Below are 20,303 nucleotides of genomic sequence, written 5' to 3'. Positions count from 1 at the left end.
CCCAGACTTTCTTCCAGGCTTTACCACATGGTGTTCGTTTGACTAAAGATAAATTATAAATGACCTAATCCATGGTAATATTATAAGAACGACTGCTTAACTGGAGGCTTAACAAGATTTTCTGACAAACAGTTTTTCAAAGTTGTGCTAAAGTAACTTCAGTGAAAGATTGTGATTTTACCTCTGCCAAATGACCTTTCACAAATAAGTGGATTTGGAAAGAACAAATTTAAGTTGGCAGAAGCATTATACTTCCTCTGACTTCTGAGCATATATTGTTTCACCTTTCACCAGTTACATTATTCCTTGTAGATGTGCATTTTATAAATACTATATGGGTCTACCTTTTGTTACAAACACATATTTGTAAGTAGAGATTTGTATAAATTGCGGATTAAGGTATCATTGATTTTTCTCATTAGGAAAGACAGATATAGCAGAGAACTTTAAACAAGGAGAGATGCTGATGAGTTTGAGTTATAGTGTAATTATAAAATTTACTATAAATATTTTAGGTTTGTGTAATTGTTTTTCTGAAACTTACTAGTGTAAATTTTTGGGGTGGCTTCTTTCCTCGGTTGATTAATTTTTTTTTTCAGAGTTTATGTTTAACCATGAGAAAGCAGAGATTGTTTTTATTTAATTTGCTTTATTGGGCATCCATCATGGAATTAATCAAATTGTACATTAAATGCTTTGTCAGTGGATTAGTACTGTTTCCTTGTACTGCTCGTGCCCTAGTGGCTTTCAGGTGTTAGGAGTTACCCACGATACTTTTTTTCCAATTTTGAAATCCAAAAACTCATTTTCTTTTTCTTTCTTTTCTTTTCTTTTTCTTTTTTTTTTTTTTTTTTTTTGAGACAGGGTCATGCTCTGTTGCCCAGGCTGGAGTGCAGTGGCATGATGTTGGCTCACTGCAACCTCTGCCTCGTGGGTTCAAGCAATTCTTGTGCCTCAGCCTCCCAGGTAGCTGGAATTACAGGCATGTGCCACTAGAGCAGGCTAATTTTTGTATTTTTCATAGAGAGAAGGCTTTGCCTTGTAAGCCAAGCTGGTTTCAAACTCCTGACTTCAGGTGATCCACTTGATCTCCTAAAGTGCTGGGATTACAGGCGTGAACCACTGCGCCCGGCCCCAAAATCTCATTTTCTTAAATTATTTGGTGCTATAATCCTGATCTGAACTGACATAAGGCTATTTATCGTCATTATTCTCTAATTTAAATATTTTTAATCTTCACTGGGAAAATAGTAATGTATTTATTTACATGATACTGCCATCAGTCCTGCTTGTTTTTGGGGTGTGAGTATTAATATGTCTATGCACTTGGTTTCCAGAAAAATTCCAGGTTCAGAGACTCTTGCAGTCTCCAGGCATTTTGGGTAAGCAGATGGATTGTAGCCCTGTTCCACAGGCCTTCCTCCGTTACTTTATTGCCTTGGGGCTGCCTAGAAGAGGCAGGGAAAGGTAATCCAGGAATTCAAGAAAGAAGCCATGTGGATGTTCCTATTTCCTTTTTACCCGTTAGTACCAGGTTTATTTGCTCTTTAATCTACTTCAACTCAGGGGCGTGTTAATCAGTTCTTACTAGTGGCAGCTTCAGTTCTAAGCAGGAAATTACAGTTCAGTGTGTGATGCAAAAAATGTAGAGTGAGTGATCTTGTCTATAACAAGCTTATAATCATTTTGGAGAAAATAAATTTACCCATTAAAAATACTACAAGTGAATTAAACTATAAATCCAGACCATGTAAGTGGTTTTGTAAGAGAGTCTTGTGAGTTACCACCAGTTGTTGGCTAGCCTTCTGGGAGCTGCATGGGCAGGCCTGGGAAAGGCAGAATGATATGAGACCCAATGTTAAAAATGAGTAGATGCTAATTACAGAAATGGGGGAGAGAGGGATGTTTGGAATATTGAAGAATGACAGCAAAGTACAGAGGAAGTAAAGGTCAGGGATATTTGGGGAACTAGAAGCAAACCCTTTGGTGCAAAAGTCAAGAGCTTTAAGGGAAACTGAAGGGAACATGGTGGGAAGTGTGAAAACCAAAGAGAAAGTCTGAGTTTGGGTTGAAAGCAACAGGAGCCAATGAAGATTCTTTAGTGGTATGCTGAAAGTAAGGTTTTTAAGGAGCTTAACCTGGCATTGTTGCACAGAAGTGTCTAAGGAAGCCGACCAGAAGCTTCTCAGAAGCCATTTTCAACTGCAGGGTTTCTTAAAGTGTCTGGCAGTGACTCTGCCTTTCTCATTACAGTGGCCACCCATATATGGTATTCGAACTCCTCTATGTGCTCCTGATTGCTGGTGATGATAGTGGTGATTACTTTTGACTTACTGTAGGCACCCATCATTGTGCTATCTGGATACATTTACCAAAGTATAGAAGTAGACATCTCTGCCGTTATGGTTTGCATTCCAAACAAAGCAAGCAGTGTAAACAGTGGTCATGCTTAGATACACATACACAGACCCCCCCCCCCCCCACATATACGTGCATACACCTCTTAATAGTTCTTCAGACTGCCAAGTGTGACTTACGTGTTCTTTCTTGCACGCTTAAGAATTTGTAGACAGTTCATTGAAATAGAATATTTAGACAATCAGAAGTGTACAAGATTAGAATCTCCATATTTGCACACACATTTATTTGTAGGTCAGTGAGCAATTAAAAAAAGAGAAGGAGATAACCCTGAAGTGTCCTGGAAATTCCTACTTTTTAAAATCTGCTAACAATGAGACCAGAAAGGTGGGGGTGGGGATGTGAGGAGGTAGGTAAACTACCAAATAAACAATATAAATACTTTAGCTGTTCTTATAAAAGTTTTTTTTTAATATGGTGGAATAATTTACTCAAACTCAAGAGATGCCACCTACTAGAGAAAGGACATACTGAAAGAGGAAATATTTAAACGCACAACTTTGTGTAAAAAGCAATACTTACAAGTTTAAAAGACTCACTTATAAAGGAGTTTGGCTTCAACCTGTCCTCATTTGGACAGGTGGAAAGATGTATATTTTCGGGTAGACCAGAAAGATGTGGTTTGTGACTTCTATAGTTGGAAAGGTTTCTATTTAGACATTTATTTTGTAATTTAATTTACCTAAAACTCCGTCCCTAAATTACCATTTTCTCTTACTTTTATGCAGTAGTAAAGTATGCAGTCATAAGTGATATAGGCTGGGATCAAAGCTAGCTATTTTGCTAACTGCCGAACCTATGCACTCTGTTTACACTGCCTGTGATAGCACCTGGAAGAACTCGGTGCCAATATTTCTGCTTGTTTCAGTCACATAACTGTTACTTGTGTCGGCGACGTTAACTTGTTTAGAGATGCAGTGCAGTGGATAAGAGCACAGGGTCTGGACATGCCTTTTTGTATTCATGTCCTGACTATGCCTCTTAGTAGCTGTGTGACCTTGGACAAATTACTTAGTTTCTCTGTGCTTCTTTGTAGCACAATGAGTAGATGCTAATTTTTAATTTTTTCTTTTTGTTTGTGTCTGTTTTGTGTATTTAGTTACTTTATCCTTTTTTTTTTTTTTTTTTTTTTCTCGAGACAGAGTCTGGCTCTGTCACCCAGGCTGGAGTGCAGTGGTGCGATCTCAGCTCACTGCAAGCTCCACCTCCCAGGTTCATGCCATTCTCCTGCCTCAGCCTCCGGAGTAGCTGGAACTACAGGTGCCCGCCACCACGCCCAGCTAACTTTTTTTTTTTTTTTTTTTTTTAGTAGAGATGGGGTTTCACCGTGTTAGCCAGAATGGTCTTGATCTCCTGACCTCGTGATCCGCCCGCCTCGGCCTCCCAAAGTGCTGGGATTACAGGCGTGAACCACCGTACCCAGCCTAGTTACTTTATCCTTTTAAAAGTCCTCTTCCAAAATGCAGAATATAATTAATGCCTGCTTCATCAGGTTGTTTTGAGGATAAGAATGTGTATATAGGCCAGGTGTAGTGGCTCACGTCTGTAATCCCAGCACTTTGGGAGTCTGAGTCAGGTAGATCACTTGAGCCCAGGAGTTTGAGACCAGCCTGGGCAACATGGGGAAAACCCTGTATCTACAAAAAATAGAAAAATTAACTGGGCATGGTGACACGTGCCTGTATTCACAGCTACTCTGGAGGCTGAGGTGAGAAGATGGCTTGAGCCCAGGAGGCGGAGGTTCCAGTGAGTGAGCTGAGATCACGCCACTGCACTCCAGCCTGGGCAACAGAGTGAGACTCTGTTTCAAAAAAAAAAAGAAAGAAAGAAAAAAAAAAAGAAAAACAGCATGTGCATACATATAAAGCCCTTGGAACCATGATTGGCATGTAGTAAGCTTTCTGTAAATTTGTGTTAAATAGATAGTCTTCATGATCAGAAAACAAACAAAGAATATAGCATGTAAGTACTGTGTCCTAGACATATGACATAACTGTGATTCTTCAGCACCTTGCAACTAATTTATTAAATTTTTAAAATTATAAGCTTACTGACAATTTTCCCAATTTCTAAAATATAGCAAGAGGATGTAATACTGATGTTTGATTTTGAAACAGGTGAAGGAAATGCAGGGTGTTTAATCATTCAGTGTCTGGAGGCTACATGCTGTAGTTCTGCCTATAATATGTTCCCACTTCCCCTGGGTGTCTGGGTTTGTTCCTCTCCTGGAGGGCAGCACAGGTGTCCATAGACCACACCAAACCAAAGAATCTGGGATGATGCTGTCTCCTTACGTGCTTCATTCATACTTAGGTCATTTGGCTGAAAAGGACTTTGGTACACATAAGCTTTTTATAATGCCATATAATTTAATATGAACTCATCTTGAATATATTCAGAGCTTATACATTTTCAAGTTTAAATGTTTATTAATGAAACATACTAATGTTGCTACTTTGATGTGTAAATATCTCATCTATATTATTGCCATGAAAAATAAATATGCATTCTAAATTTACAATGAAATCATCACAGAATACCTAAAATATCAACAATTTCACTGAGGAAAATATAAAGAAAACTTAATGGTAGAATGCTATATGCCAGAGTTAAACTTGTGTGAATTTGTTTAGGAAAATGTGATTGCACTGTTCCTAAGGGACCCTCTTCCTGAATGGTAACCAGTACAGTGTGTGCTGTCTGAGATGTGCGGACACCGGGATGAATTATGGAGTAGATACTTTCCTTCTCTGAGAGTAAGCTGATTTGCTTGAGTACTCTAGTTTATTCCAAATAGTTGATTTTGTTTAGTGGTTCTCTTTGTCAGTTTGCCAGTCAGTGCTGTGACTTGCATGGTTACCCTGTGCTGAAGACTGCAGTGCTGGGGGCGTTGGAGGCCCCTGAGCAGACAGGAAAAAGGGATGAAAAATCAGTGGTGGACACACTTCCCAGCTCTTGAACAGCTGACAGCATATTTTTTTGATTCAGTAACATCCAGAAAGTATTCACTTCGCTAGGATTCCAGTGTAGATGTTAGTTGGAGTATTTTAGAACTTTTGACCAGATACCACATTTTTAAACAGAATTTTTTTTCTGACTGGAATTGGAACGAAGCACTAAACACTAAATAGACCCTCAGGTAGTATGTAAGTACATTAAAAATTAGATAATACTATATTATTCATTCATATCTCTATGGAGATACTGTATCATCTTTTTAAAAGTGATTTTCATATTAACATTTGTATTTCAGAATTAGAATTGCATGTAAGCATATAATAAAATGAAGCTTTATAGTTCAGTGCTATTATATTTTCCCAATTATAGAATTCAAATTAACATTTTAATGTGATTTTCTTCATAGTAATTTTTCATTGTCACGCTAATTTATTTTTCTGTCAATTTTTTTTTATTTAAAATTTTTTTTTTTTTAATTTGAGACAGGCCTCACTCTGTTTCCCAGGCTGCAGTTCAGTGGCATGAACGTGGCTCGTTGCAGCCTCTGCCTCCTGGACTCAAGTGATCCACCTACCTCAGCCTCCCAAGTAGCTGGGACCATAGGCACATGCCACCCCACCCAGCTATTTTTTTAAATTTTTTGTAGAAATGAGGTCTCACTAAGTTGCCCAGGCTGCTCTCAAACTCCTGGGCTCAAGTGATCTGCCTTGGCCTCCCAAAGTGCTGGGATTACAGGCATGAGCCGCTGTTCCAGCCTAATTTCTTTTTCTCTTACAAGTGCTTTGCTTACGTTTTTATTGTTAGAAACAGGATTCAAATAACTGCTTATTTAATATTCTTTTTATGTAGAAGAAACAGCCTTGAACTTGATAATACTTTTGGTTCCAACTTGCTAAAATATTGGAAAAGGATGAAACATTTGTGAAAATAATCAGACCTTGGCATTGCGGTAGTTGAGGAAGAGTTACGCGTGTGAGTAAGTGCCACTCTGAGACAAGCAGCGCTTTCTCCCTTGTGGTAATTGAATAGGGTAAGGGAAGCCGACTACTTAATCTGCTTCAGCCAAGCAGTGTTCAAAGTTTAATGCCCTTTTACTGAAATGACAAACATAATTACCTTACCTAAAAGGATGTGTTGGTAATGATTTTACCAAATAGTTCACTTGGTGAACAATAGTGAAAACAGTTCACCTTCCCTTGTCTTTGTTTACAATTAAATTAGCCCCTCCACATCCCTCCCTGCCCCAAGAGTGAATGAATTTGGCAAATCAGACTGAAATGTTAAAGAAAATGGTCTTGACTACTCTCTTTTAACTGAAGTGACCACACAACTGCCATGAATCCTGTGATTGAATTCCTATAACCTGTAAAAGGGATTGTTATTTCCACTCACTCAAAGTTTCTTGGAAGTAGCTAGTTAATATCAGATACCAGATGCGAGGCTATTTAAAATCACTGTGGTTTAATTTACTATAATATCATTGCCTACATGGAATATTTTTAATTCTTTCTTTTTGTTTGTGTCTATTTTGTGTATTTAGTTACTTTATCCTTTTAAAAGTCCTTTTCGAAGTTTATGTTTTGAAAAAAGAGAACACTTATTGAGATTCATGTTTGCTTGCAGGTCATGACATTTCTGACTTCCCTAAAAAACACACTAATCCCTTTGTCTCAGAGCCAAATTTTAGTTTTAACATAATAGTGATTCATTGTTTGTTCTCTCTGAGTCCTAGATCTCTCTTTTAATTTTGGAGTCTGTCCATGCCAAATTAGAATTTTATTAATGCCAAAATTATTCATGAGTCATGACCATCACACTTACAATTGGGTAATTTGAAGCTGCTTCAGATACACATTAAAGCAAATAATGATGTCATAAATTTTAATGCAATATTTTTTTTCCTTTAATATTGGTAGCAGTGAAGCCTGCTCTGTTAGAGACCAATTCTGTCTTACTTTAGAAAAATGTACCTTTGTGCTCATGTCCATGAGAGCACAGTATATTTATTATGTTACTATAATATAGCACACAGTGACACATAACTTAGTAAATTAAAGATTAAAAATATTTAAGATTGGTGATTTTTGTGCCATGTTGATTTGACATTTATTCTTCTGTCTAAAACTAGGAACAGTGTTAGTGTGACAGCCTCAAGTCATGTTAAGACGACACATGTAGAAGACTGATGCTCGGGCTTCCTCTAGTGCAAAACACCTGAAATTCAAATTTTGCTTTTCTGTGCTATTTTCCTAATTAAATGTATCCTTGATGTTGAGTTTAACTTTATTACACCCCTGTTAAATATCTGCAATGTGTTGGGAAGGAGGAGGACACATATGCCTGATTTAAATTTAATATAACTGTATAGATATAATTTCATTTTCCATTCAAAAATTGAAATGATATAAATTAATATATGTACAGCTAAAATTAAATCTGTGATGTCGAGATGAACTCCATGCCGTCCTTGGTGCACTGTGTATTACACATGAGTATTAAATGTGTGCTTAGTGGTGCTTAGTAAATAGGTTAGAAGGAGTTTTGTTTTTTTTTTTTTTTTTTTTTTTTTGAGATGGAGTCTCGCTCTGTCGCCCAGGCTGGAGTGCAGTGGAGTAATCTCGGCTCACTGCAACCTCCGCCTCCCGGGTTCAAGCAACTCTCCCTGCTTCAGCCTTCCGAGTAGCTGGGATTACAGGCACACGCCACCATGCCAGGCTAATTTTTGTATTATTTAGTGGAGACTGGGTTTCACCATGTTGGCCAGGCTGGTCTTGAATACCTGACCTCAGGTGACCTGCCCACTTCTGCCTCCGAAAGTGTTGGGATTACAGGCGTGAGCCACCACACCTGGCCTAGAAAAGAGTTTTAATAGATACCCCTGTAAAATGCCAAGCAATCAGTTGCCATTAGTAAGAACTGCAACAAGTTCCAGTTAAAGATGTACATGTTTAAGAGCTGTCGTTCTTTAATAAAATATGACCAAGAAGTCTTAAACATGGGCTTTAATACATGTTACTGTGGGTTTCACTCCAACTTAATAGCACACAAAGCTCTGAAGACACATGATTTCACTGGTGGTACATTGGCACATTGTTTTCTGTCCATGTTTATGTTCATTCTTGTCCAGAACAGTTTCTGGTTTCCTAAGCCTAAGGTATTAACATTTGAGTTAATTAAATCGATAGGGAGCCTTTTATCTTTTTTTTTTTTCCTATCTGGGGGCTTTGCTTTCCCACTGACATTAGCAGTTCCCTTGCTATGTGCAGTAGGAAAAATGTGCAGTCATTCCAGGAGCATGGTCTCCTCAGAAGGTTAAAAGTGATTGTAACTTAGAGGTTAATGTTTCACTCCAGAGGAAAGTGTTTCACCCCACTTGATGATGTGCCCCTGGTGCTCACAGATAGGGTAGTACTCTTTTTTAAACCAAAATTTTAGACACGTGTTATGCAAATCTTCTTTATAAATTACACATTTTTTCTTTCCTTTTATGCCATCTTTTACTCTAGTATACTATTTTGCAATTAAAACATTTTAAACTTCTTCCAGAAAAAAACTTCTTCCAAAAACTTCTTACTTCAAACTACTTTTACTAATGACAAAATAACTATGTCCATCATGGTGAGGAATTATTCATTGTTTACACCACCTTGTATTACTTATATAAATATCATCCTATAAAAAATACTACAATTTATATTGGGACTAGATTTTCTTAAATTTAAATTTAAATTCTTTTGGAAAATCAGGATCTATTGGCTCTGTTGTCTTTTTATCTCTAATTGTACATCTTCCCACTATTTTGATTTATACATGATGTTATTATATTAGGATAGCTTTGATTTTAATGTAATATTAGCTAGTTTTATGGCTTGAAAAACTTAGCACATATACTGTATTCATAAATACAGCACTATACACTCTAGCATATGGCGTGTGCACTTAATCTGAAGAATTAGACATTTTTTCCTGTTCTGTGATGATTGATTGATTGGTGGTGGAGGCAGAAGGTGGCCAGTCTTTGGCAACATGTAAAATTTTGTTAAAATTTTGTCAAACTGATTTATTCCACTGCTAAATTTTGAAATCAGTATTTTTTAGGGGGAATATCTCGAGTTTATGAGGACAGAAAGAAATATTCTTAGAAAACTGAGAAGGTTTAGTCCCTGTACATGCAAACTAGGGGGTGTTTAGATCAGAGCAAATGTCTTGCAGCAGGGGTTGACGCTGGGCCATGTTTAGTCATCAAAGCATGACTTCTGTTCTGGGAATGTGGTAATTAAGAGGTAAATATTATTTACAATAGCCCTTATAAATCTTTAGTTGTTCAACAAAATAACTTGCCATAAGAGTTAGATGATTTAGCTAAAATTATTTAATTGGGTTATTCCTACTTGATCCAACATTTGATTATAATATATGTAGTAACGTTAAATAATTTGGGATTTCTGGCCTCTGGCTGGCTGTTGAAGACTTTTTTTTTTGGTGTCCGGGGGGCATCCTAAGGAACAACTTTCCCTCTACTAGCATTCTTTACTAGAAAAAGCTCCTATTTACTTGGTTTTTTTTTTCCTAAATATGTGTTTTATTTCCTTTTGGCATTGTCTTTCTTGCTCCCAATTATAATTGTGAGCAAATAGCAATAGAAATTCTGTGTAACTTCCAGCACAGTTTAGTCATCAGAACTTGCCAGCAACTATGTCTATTGTGAGAAAACTGCATTTGCCACAGCTAGACCATCAGCACGTGAAGTCATATTGTCCTCTGTTCTGTAGTTGTTTTTTCCTATTTATGCTTTTTTCTGATTCAAGTTCAGCATCTCAGTGATCATAATTGTGGGGAAAAAATTTCATTTTGAACTATAAACAGAAAAGATACCAAGTTGTTGTATTTGAAAGGTTATTTTAGAATTTGTTCATACCTTCAAGTAAAATAAGCTGAAGAACCAGATATTTAGGCACATTTTGACTATAAAATAGATCCTCTACATATAACAAGAATAGCTTTTTTTTTTTGAGACAAAGTCTTGCTCTGTCGCCCAGGCTGGAGTGCAGTGGCACAATCTTGGCTCACTGCAAGCTTCACCTCGTGGGTTCATGCCATTCTCCTGCCTCAGCCTCCCGTGTAGCAGGGACTACGGGTGCCAACCACCATGCCTGGCTAAGTTTTTGTATTTTTAATAGAGACAGGGTTTCACTGTGTTAACCAGGATGGTCTCGATCTCCTGACCTTGTGATCCGCCTGCCTCGGCCTCCCAAAGTGCTGGGATTACAGGTGTGAGCCACGGCGCCTGGCCTATATATAACAAGAATTGCTTTTATATGTCTATATGTCACTTCATAATATTTGTTTATTATTTAGCTAGTTATTGCCTATAAGCCAGTATGTAGGTATTATATAAAATCTGAGGAAAACAGTTCTATAAGATTCAGTAAAATTCCAACTCTATAAGATTCCAAGATGTAAAGTGTTTTAGGTATTTAAAAGTTTTGTATAGACAATAGTGACTCATTTGTTATGGTATATGAATATAGACAAGAACTTAGACTGAGGCAAAAAATTACAATTAGTTACATAGCCATTTCAAAGCCCATGCAGTAGTTTTTTGTTTGTTTGTTTGTTTGTTTGAGACAGAGTCTCGCTCTGCCGCCCAGGCTGGAGTGCAGTGGTGCGATCTCGGCTCACTGCAAGCTCCGCCTCCCGGGTTCACACCATTCTCCTGCCTCAGCCTCCTGAGTAGCTGGGACTACAGGCTCCCGCCACCACGACCGGCTAATTTTTTGCATTTTTTTTAGTAGAGATGGGGTTTCACCATGTTAGCCAGGATGGTCTCCATCTCCTGACCTTGTGATCTGCCCACCTCGGCCTCCAAAAGTGCTTGGATTACAGGCGTGAGCCACCGCGCCCGGCCAGTAGTTTTTAATGTTCAGTGAAGTTAAAACATCTGTCCAGTTATGCTGTGTAATATTAAAGCAGGAGATATTAGAACAATACAACACTCACTGTGCTATTTATAATTTAAAATATTAAAGATAAATAATAGAATAACTATAAATATTGATACTATGAAAAAACTTTTAGCATGTCTAAGTTGTTCATTTTGATACATACAAAAAACCAAAGCCAAGCAAAATCAAACACACCTAAAACTTTATGAATGTTAACAGTTTCCTATTTTTGCCATAAATCTTTGGCCGTTGCATCATATTTTATTTAATAAAGGACAGTTGTTAAGCTAGGGCTTGGTCCACTGTGTGTCAGTATCAGGATGCGATGATTCTTTTCTGACACATACTCTTCTCTCTCTTTGGCTTTGGTTCTCTTGTAAGGCTCTTCCGTAGGTGGCGTTGGCCACACCTGTGAAATATAGGGCACAGTTGGGCTACTTCTACTCATTGTGAACTTGATCATATGTTTTGTATTGTGCCTCTGTTCATTGGCTCCTTTTTATTTTAGTGTAATTCAAAGTGTTAATTGGAGGTTTTAAATGTAGTTTTGACAAAATTGTGTTTGAGGTCACATGTACCCAGTTTAAAAAACAAAGAAAAAAACTCAACTCACTTCCCAGCGTCCTTTGCAGCTAATGTTGCCCTCGAATATTTCTTGCCCATAAGAGAAAATCTAGTAGGGATTTATGGGAAAACTTTTGCTTTTTTTTGCTAAGGCACTGCTTTTCTTCTTGTTCCCTTATTTCCTTCCATGGAAATCAGAAAATGTTTTATAATTTTAAAACTTTACCTTTGTTTCTCAAAAGAACACTTTCAGACTTATGTAAAGCAAGATTTTAATAATTAATGTGTTGCCTCGACTATGGAGTAACTTTCCAAAGTTGTACTATCATGATCTTAATTTATTGACCCTTAGGGTTAAGATAATTTGTGTCTTTATAACCTAACATTCTTTGCTTGGCTGATAGATTCCTTTAAAATGTTATGTGTTTATATTTTATACATACTTTAAGAAGCTTTATTCAATAGCCACATTTCAAATAAATAAAGGTTCTTTTTTTTGGTAAGCCTATACCTTTGTTTCTTCTAGATTTTAAAAGTGTTAATAGCGTGGGAATGACCCTTGACCATCTCTGATTGTTTGGGAAATGGTAACTAGAAAGAACTGAGAGAGGACAGACTTAGATGAGAAGTCTCAGAACTGATAGTAAAAACAAGTGCAAACAAGAAAATATATTATGTACTTCATTCAAATTAATAAGTAATTAAACACTTGAACTATTCAAAAATCTAGTTTGAGTCTAGGCTTTTGCAAGCCTGAATTTGTCATCATAATCATCAAAATGAGAAATTACGAAAGAATGTTAATTTAAATTTAAAACAGCTGGAAATACAATACATGGCATATAAGCTTATCTTCTCATCTGTCAACAACTGCTTGCAGATGTCACATGAACTGTTTTAACTGCAATTATAAAAGTCAATGGAATGTTTAGAGGTGATTCCAAAAATGTGATTGGCTGGCATACTGAGTTATTCCTAAGCGACAGGCTGTCCAACACAATTTTAAATATACTCAAGCTCTTTTATACTGATTAAGTTTCAAGTTAAGGTTTTGGGTTAAAAAAATCAACATCAAATGATAAATAAGAAATATAATCTTGTTTAAATTATTTATTCTAATAGTTTATTTATGAACACAACATATTTTTCTTTCATTACTTTTTTTTTCTCAGTTGTAAAATTCTGGAGCTGGAGCCCATAGGCCAATCTGTAGTATATCTGAAATGATTAAAGATTTTATACTTGACAAGCCCTCTGTCTGCAGGTTACTTGTTTCTACTTGGAGCAGTGGATTTATCATCCTCCACTCCAGGGTAGATGTCTAAAAGTCACTTCTGCCACATTATTTCCCATCTGGTAGATTGTTATAATACCTGTGAGTCAGTATTATCTGCACAGTGTATTTCCTCTGCTCAAGGCACTTTGACCATATGAGGGGTTCACATCTGATCAATCGGGCTGAAGCTTGCCCTAGTCTGAGGCTGGACCAATTGATCTCTAACGATATTCTTACCTGACAATCTAGAGGATACAAATCAAGATATTTCAAGTGCAGAAAGCAACAGTAAAGCATATGTTCTAATGTGTAATATATCTTCAAGACAATCTGGACCATGAAGTGTATTTTTACTTATTGAGTGTATATAGGAGGATCATTTTATAGGATTGGTTATATTTTTCCATTTCTTGATTCTTTCATACTTAAATTTTTGGTTTCATATTCTCCTCTTTCACATGTTGTCCCCATTTCACATATGCAAAGATAGTTGTTTGCCACAAAAATAAACATTTAACAAACTCCAAACACATAGACTGTGTAATTAGCATAACGAACTAATAGTGGCTGAGTGACGAGCATTTGGCTCTTTGGCTTCCAAAGTTATTAATGGTGTTACATATTCTTTTCTATGTTATTTAAAAACTAACACTCATAAAGTTAATTCTAATAATTTTTGCTGGGTTTAATAATTCAAAATATCAATCAAAATTTTTATTTAGTATGCAGTTTCATTCTATTAAAATTATCTGCTAAATTAATATTAAGTAGTCCTGTAGCATACATTATTTAATAATTGCAAGTAGTGACATATCATAAATAAACTGTATAATATGTATTATTGATTCTGTTATTTTATTTTTCCTAGCAATGCACAGGGAACCAGTAAATTTCACAAGCAGAGTATATTAACTTGTCATTTATTTAATATTCTAAACAAATGAAGCCGCCTCTATAAGTGAATTTTCTGGACTTCTAAAGATGAGCATTGTTGAGTTTAATAACTCAAATTTTTATTGTGTTAAGTAAGGTATATTCAATATAACCTCACCCTAATGACTCAGCTGTAATTAAAAAAGAATTCACGACCAGCCTGGGTAACACGGTGAGACCCCATCTCTACAAAAATAAAAAATAAAAATGAAAATAAAAAAAAATTAGCCAGGAATGGTGGCATGTACCCAAGTACTCCGAAGGCCGAGGGTGGAGGATCGCTCAAACCTAGGAGTCCAAGGCTGTAGTGACCTGTGATAGTGTCACTCTACTCCAGCCTGGGAAAGAGAGCAAGACCCTATCTCTTAAAAAACAACAACAAACCTATACGTGAAAATTATTGCTGCTTCCCATCGATTTTTTCAGTGCTATCTTTATTTAACCTATTTGCCTTCACTTTTTAAAATTTTGCTTTTATTCTTCTTTCTTTGGTTTCCTTCTCTAAAATTTTTCCCCTGCTTCTGTTTTTTTGTATACTAGGAAGACATTTATTATTTTTATAGATATGATCAAACCGTAAAATAAGTTTATTTCATTCTCTGGTGATTTCACTAACTATTTTGAGAGTATCAGTTAAAATGGGATTTGTTTGTGTGTAACAAAATCTAACTGTAGTGGCTAAAGCAAATTGGAGTTTATTTTTCTCTAGTAACTGAAAGGCCCCAGTGGGCATTTAAGGGCTGGTACCACATGGAGCAACATCATATCATCAATGTCCAGACTCCTGTGCTTTTTTCACTTGATCATTTTTAGAGTTTGGCCTTCTGTGCTTCATTCCTCGTGGTCACAACATGGCTGATTGTTGTGCAGCTTTACGTCTGATTTCAAGGAAGAAAGAATAGTGAGAGAGGAGGTTGTTGCCTTAACACATTCAAACCAAAGCAAAAGTTTTCTCTGAAATCCCCAGTAGATTTGCCCTTACATCTTCTCAGGTAGAAGTGCATTTTTGCCATTCCTGGCTGTAAGAGAAGCCGATAAAGAAAATACATGCATCTTCTAACAATATTGAAATTCTTTTCGCAAAGAACAAAAGAAGAATGAATGTACTTTGGGTAGGTATCTTGGTCTGTTTTATGTTGCTGTAAACACAAACTGGATGATTTAGAATAAAAAGAAATTAGTTTTCCTCATAATTCTGGAGACTGGAAAGTCCAGGGTTGCAGGGCTGTGTCTGGTGAGGGCCTTCTTACTCTGTCTTCTCATGGTGGAAGGCATCACATCAGGAGAGATTGCTCCAGAGTGCAAGAACAGGTGGAACTTTATATAACAAACTCATTCCTGTGATAAGGAGCCCACTCCCAAGATAACACCATTAATCCATTCAGGTGGGCAGAGCCTCATGACCTAATCACCTTCTGAAGGTCCCACCTTTCAATGCTTTTGCATTGGGGATTAAGTTTCCAACACATAAAGTTTGGGGAACACATTCACGCTATAGCAGAAGGCAACTACATTTGTGACATTGTGTCATTGTACTTTCTAGATTTGTTTTCTCCAGGTTGTTTGCAATGTTGATGCACTCTTTGTATACCCACCTGAAAGATTAATGTTACTGAAGTATTGTTTTTAAGAAAGAAAGATGAATGCTACCATGTAAGACCTTCTGACTGTCCAAAAGATTAAAATTCCAGTTTGGAGTGGTAGCACTTACATGAAAACCTTATAAAACATGATAACTTAAACTTGCTAATTTCATTGTGTCAAATTGCATAACAGAGAAAGGAAAAACTTGAAGGCCACTCCTCTTGAAAAAGTATTTGAGTAGTGTCGATTTCAGTGTAAGACCAATTAAATAATGTCAAATTAAGTAAATATAACATTAAAATATTTTCTTTAAGATATTGTTGTTGATTTCACTTTTACTCTGTAATTTTTGTGACGTTGGAAACAGGAAATATTCAAATTTTGACTTCTTTTGGATTGTTTCCTCTCCATTTCTTAATGTGTAAACTGTAATAGGGCTTTCTGCAGCCAACGTGCTCATTCTTTTCTTTCTGTTAGGCTGTGTCTTTTCTGAGAACAGTTGGTACTGATGGAGATTTCTGTCCTTTTTCTTCACACAAGTGTCATATGAAAATTGGGGAATCAGCTATTGTCAGATCACAGGCTCCTCTGATAACAGAATACCATAATTCCGACTTTCCTGTGTTGATTTGTAGATCCCACACTGTGTGATCATGACAAACATCTAAGCATAAGAGGGGGATGAATGATTAAAATTTATTCACTCTTCCCATAAAACACCTGGTACAGATGCAATGTGTTGTCCTCACAGAGGAAAAACAGTGGTTCCTCCTTCCAAGTGGCGTGTCCACAGCACTGGTACCAGATAACAAGAACCTTAGACTTTTCTTGTGGCTGCAGTGTGTCTACCTGTGCCTCTCTAAGTGTCTTACACATTACTCATGGAGAAAGAAATACAAAAATGGAAAACCTAAGCTCACAAAAATGCATTTAGTGCATTTATGATGTTAATGGAAACCTTGGATACATTTCTCTGTTATTTCCTTACTACTTTTGATATTTTACAATATTGCTTTTATTATTCAAATTCATAATTATATACGTGTTAAACAATTTTTTTTGGCAAGTAGACTGTATATCAAACTTAAGAGGGATTTGACATGGAAAGACATTTAAAAGATGGCAGAAAACAGCTATTATAAGGGCATTTGAACTTTAGATATTTTCCCTTGGTCAGTTTCCATAGATCATCATTTGATCTACTAGGGGTTGGCCAGTTTACATTATTTAAATTTTTTCCCCTGCAACTGTAGTATTTTCTTTAATGTTTTGAATTATTCTTCTTAATGTGCCTTGAATAAGGGTAATTATCACATATGCTGATGTTTTCCCATTAGGATGAAAATATTTAGAAAAGCTGTACTAGCAAAAACAAGGTTAACTTGTTCTCAAAGTAGAATTTATTTTATTTCAAGCTTTGATTCCTTTTTTAAAAATTAAGTAAATGTCCTTGAGAGCAATACCTTTGTGTGTGTGTGTGTGTATCAGTTACTTGCACCTTCAATTGAATGAAAGACAATAGTAGGTTGTATTATGGCAGAGGGCTAGAAGAATGGACATTCTCGTGGGTACCTCAGAGGTCAAGTCAGAACTGGCTTCCCTGTGAATGGAAGAGAGGAGTGGAGAAGTTGCTCATCATGTGGAAAAAACAAGAAAAGTCTATGACAGGCCTCAGTGTTTGCCAGCTGCAGTGGAATTCTCATAGCTTTTATTGAACTCTGTGTCCTAATCTTCTGAAACCACCTCAAGAGAGTATATATTGCTAAAATAGGAGCTCAGTTATTTTTCAGGGGCAGTGATCCAGAGGACACTATAATAGAAATAGATGATTTCAAAGTTGAAAATATATTAGATACTATTTTTATTCTCTATCTGGAAAGTCTGTATTGAGACTTTATTCTGTTCTGCTTTCTCAGATAAATACCCTATTCAGGTCACTGGAAATATTATGTCAGGTTTTAAAAGAGACTTTGTATGTAGCCAAATAAACCTGCTAAGTATATTTAGAAAATCATGCTAGTGACTAGTATCTTAAACTGTTTCCACAAAAACAATGCTGTTAATAGTAGGAATTGCCCTTTTGCATTGGAAATGAGTTGTCGAGGTTAAAAAGATGAATAGCCAGATATTCTTGCTAAACATGTTTTGAGAAGAAATTTAATAATATAAAGTTTTTGTTAAATGTAGCCTATTAATTTTAAACAATAATACTGACTGAAGTCGTTAGGTAGCTGTGGAAAGAAGTTAACCTGGTTTTGGCTAGTGTAGCTTTTCTAAATATTTTCTGCCTAATGGGAAAAGAGGGATAAGATCCAACTATAATTGGAAGCTTAAATATTTAATCAAGTTTGCAGAACTACTATTAAGATCACATGTAACTATCAGATTTTTTTTAATCTGAGGACTTCTTTCTAGTAAATAGAGATTTCTTCCCAAGCATTATAGGAATTATTGACTTATTTTTTTGGCATGGGTTACTAGGAAATCATATTTTCAGGGAGCTCAGGGACCCATATTTGATTCCCAGATAATTCAGATTAACCTTCTTTAATCATTCTATTTTATGTTATTACTGGAGAGTACAGAGTAGGTTGAAACAGCATAGACTGCCAAATCAGAACTGGATTTGAATTTAGTGAGGCGCCTTAGGAGCTGTATGACCTTAATTCTGTGAGTCAGGCTTTCTGAGTCAGGCTGTGAACTGGGCAAAATAGTGTATACGTTACAACATTGTAACAGAGCTCATTTAAAGCACTGTCTCACGTTAGCTACTGATAAAGCATTAGTTCCCACTCCAGGGCATGTTAGAATTCTAACTCCATCCCTGTGAGTCACGTTCATGCCCTCATGGTTCTCATTTGAGGTTTTGTGACCAAAGGCCCCACAGATGGAATAAGATTAATCTAAATATCCATTTATTAATGTAATATCTGCTAGCTAATTACATATTTATCAAATATAAATAAGAAATAGCTCCAAGATACCAGTGACCTCCATGTTGCTAAAGCCAACAGTTATTAGAACTCCTCTGTTCTGTGAGCTTTTCTGTGATGGCACAGGTGAGACTGCAAGAGGACACACAGGAGAGGCGCAATGAAACAACGTTTATTATACTCATAGGTCTTAGACAGGAGGTCACCACATGCCACATAGGGTCACAGGGTGTCTTAGTTTGTTCAGCCTGCTGTAACAAAGTGTCTTAGACTGGGTAATTTATAAAGAACAGAAAATTCATTGTTCATAGTTCTGGAGGTTGGGAAGTCCAAGATCAAGGAGCCAGCAGATTAGGCGTCTGCTGAGGGCCCACTCTTCATAGATGGTGCCTTGTTGCATGTCCCCCTCACATGGTGATAGGGGTAAGGAGGAAGCAGGCTCTCCCAAGCCTCTTTTATAAGGGTACCAATTTATTCTGGAGGGCTCCACTCTCATGACCTCGTCATCTCCCAAAGGTCTGGCCTCTTAATACCAAAACGCTGGGGTTGATATTTTCACATGTGAATTTTGGAGGGACACTGACATTACAGACCACAGCACAGGGGGTGGGGGGTGGTTCTCCATGTGGCAGAAGACGGGAAAGAGGAGAGAGCTTATGCCACAGCCTTTACTGGAGTTTCAGGGTAAAGGCAAGGCAGAGTAGGGTAGGGTAAACAGTTTAGAACTGGCTGGTTTGAATAATTTCAGTAGGCTCTAAGGTATAGGATTAATCCTTAGTTGCTTGATAACTGACCATGGGAAATTAAGGCAGAGGAATATTGTCTCCTGGGGTATATGGCCAGATAAAGGAGGTATAGCTCTGGATTGGGTAATTTGTATACCAAAGGTCTTCTCCCTTCTGAGGTCTTTGCTGTCTCTAAGGATTGGCAGCCCCTGGAGGGCCATCTCTCCCAAGCCATAAAGTTTTTTTTTAAGATGCCAAAATATCATAGGACTCAGAAAAATTTGAAATATATATATGTATATATATGTATAAAACATCCTCTTACTTGGCAGCATTTACAATGATTGACCATTATTTTTCAGCTTTGTCTTCAATGCGCTCATTTTACCTTGGTGGTGGTTACTCCATCCCATTCTCCATTGCTGGCTACTCTCCTTGAACTTTTAATGTCGAAGTGTCCAGGGCTCAGCCCACTGTTCTCTATTATTTTTCATCTCTATTCGCTTTCTTAGTGATTTAACCCAGTCCCATGGTTCTAGATATCTTCATATCTGTATCTTTAGTCCAAATCTGTCTTCTTAACTTTAAAATATAACTAGCTCCTTTTGTCATTTCCACTCAGATGGCTAACAGACACTTCAAATTTAAACATTCCCAATTGAAATTTTTCTCTCTCCACTTCTGATCAAATTTGCTCTAGCTCTACCTATAGCCTCCCCTAACTCAGTCAGTGGCAACAAATTGCTCCAAGTTGGTCAAGTCAAAATTCATGGTATCATCCTTGACTTCTTTCTTTCCTACCCCACATTCAGACTCATCAGGGAATCCAATCCTCTTGGCTGTGTCTTCAAAAATATATCCAGAGTCTAACCGCTTGCTACATCTCTGACCTGAGCCACCATCGTCTTCCACTTGGATCAGGGCAGTGTTCTGTTTACCGATCTCACTGGTTCTTATCTTCACCTCC

At 36.9% G+C, this 20,303-nt stretch overlaps 1 protein-coding gene across 1 annotated transcript in view; it reads left to right on the top strand.

The window, feature by feature from the left end:
- Window positions 1–20,303, top strand: part of VEGFC (vascular endothelial growth factor C) — a 121,767-nt gene that overhangs the window by 4,642 nt on the left and 96,822 nt on the right. The window lies entirely within an intron of this gene.

This window comes from Pongo pygmaeus, chromosome 3 (genome assembly GCF_028885625.2).
Source record: "Pongo pygmaeus isolate AG05252 chromosome 3, NHGRI_mPonPyg2-v2.0_pri, whole genome shotgun sequence".
NCBI classification, from domain to species: Eukaryota; Metazoa; Chordata; class Mammalia; order Primates; family Hominidae; genus Pongo; species Pongo pygmaeus.
The sequence above is the reverse complement of the archived record's forward strand: the minus strand, read 5'-3'. Positions and strand labels throughout refer to the sequence as shown.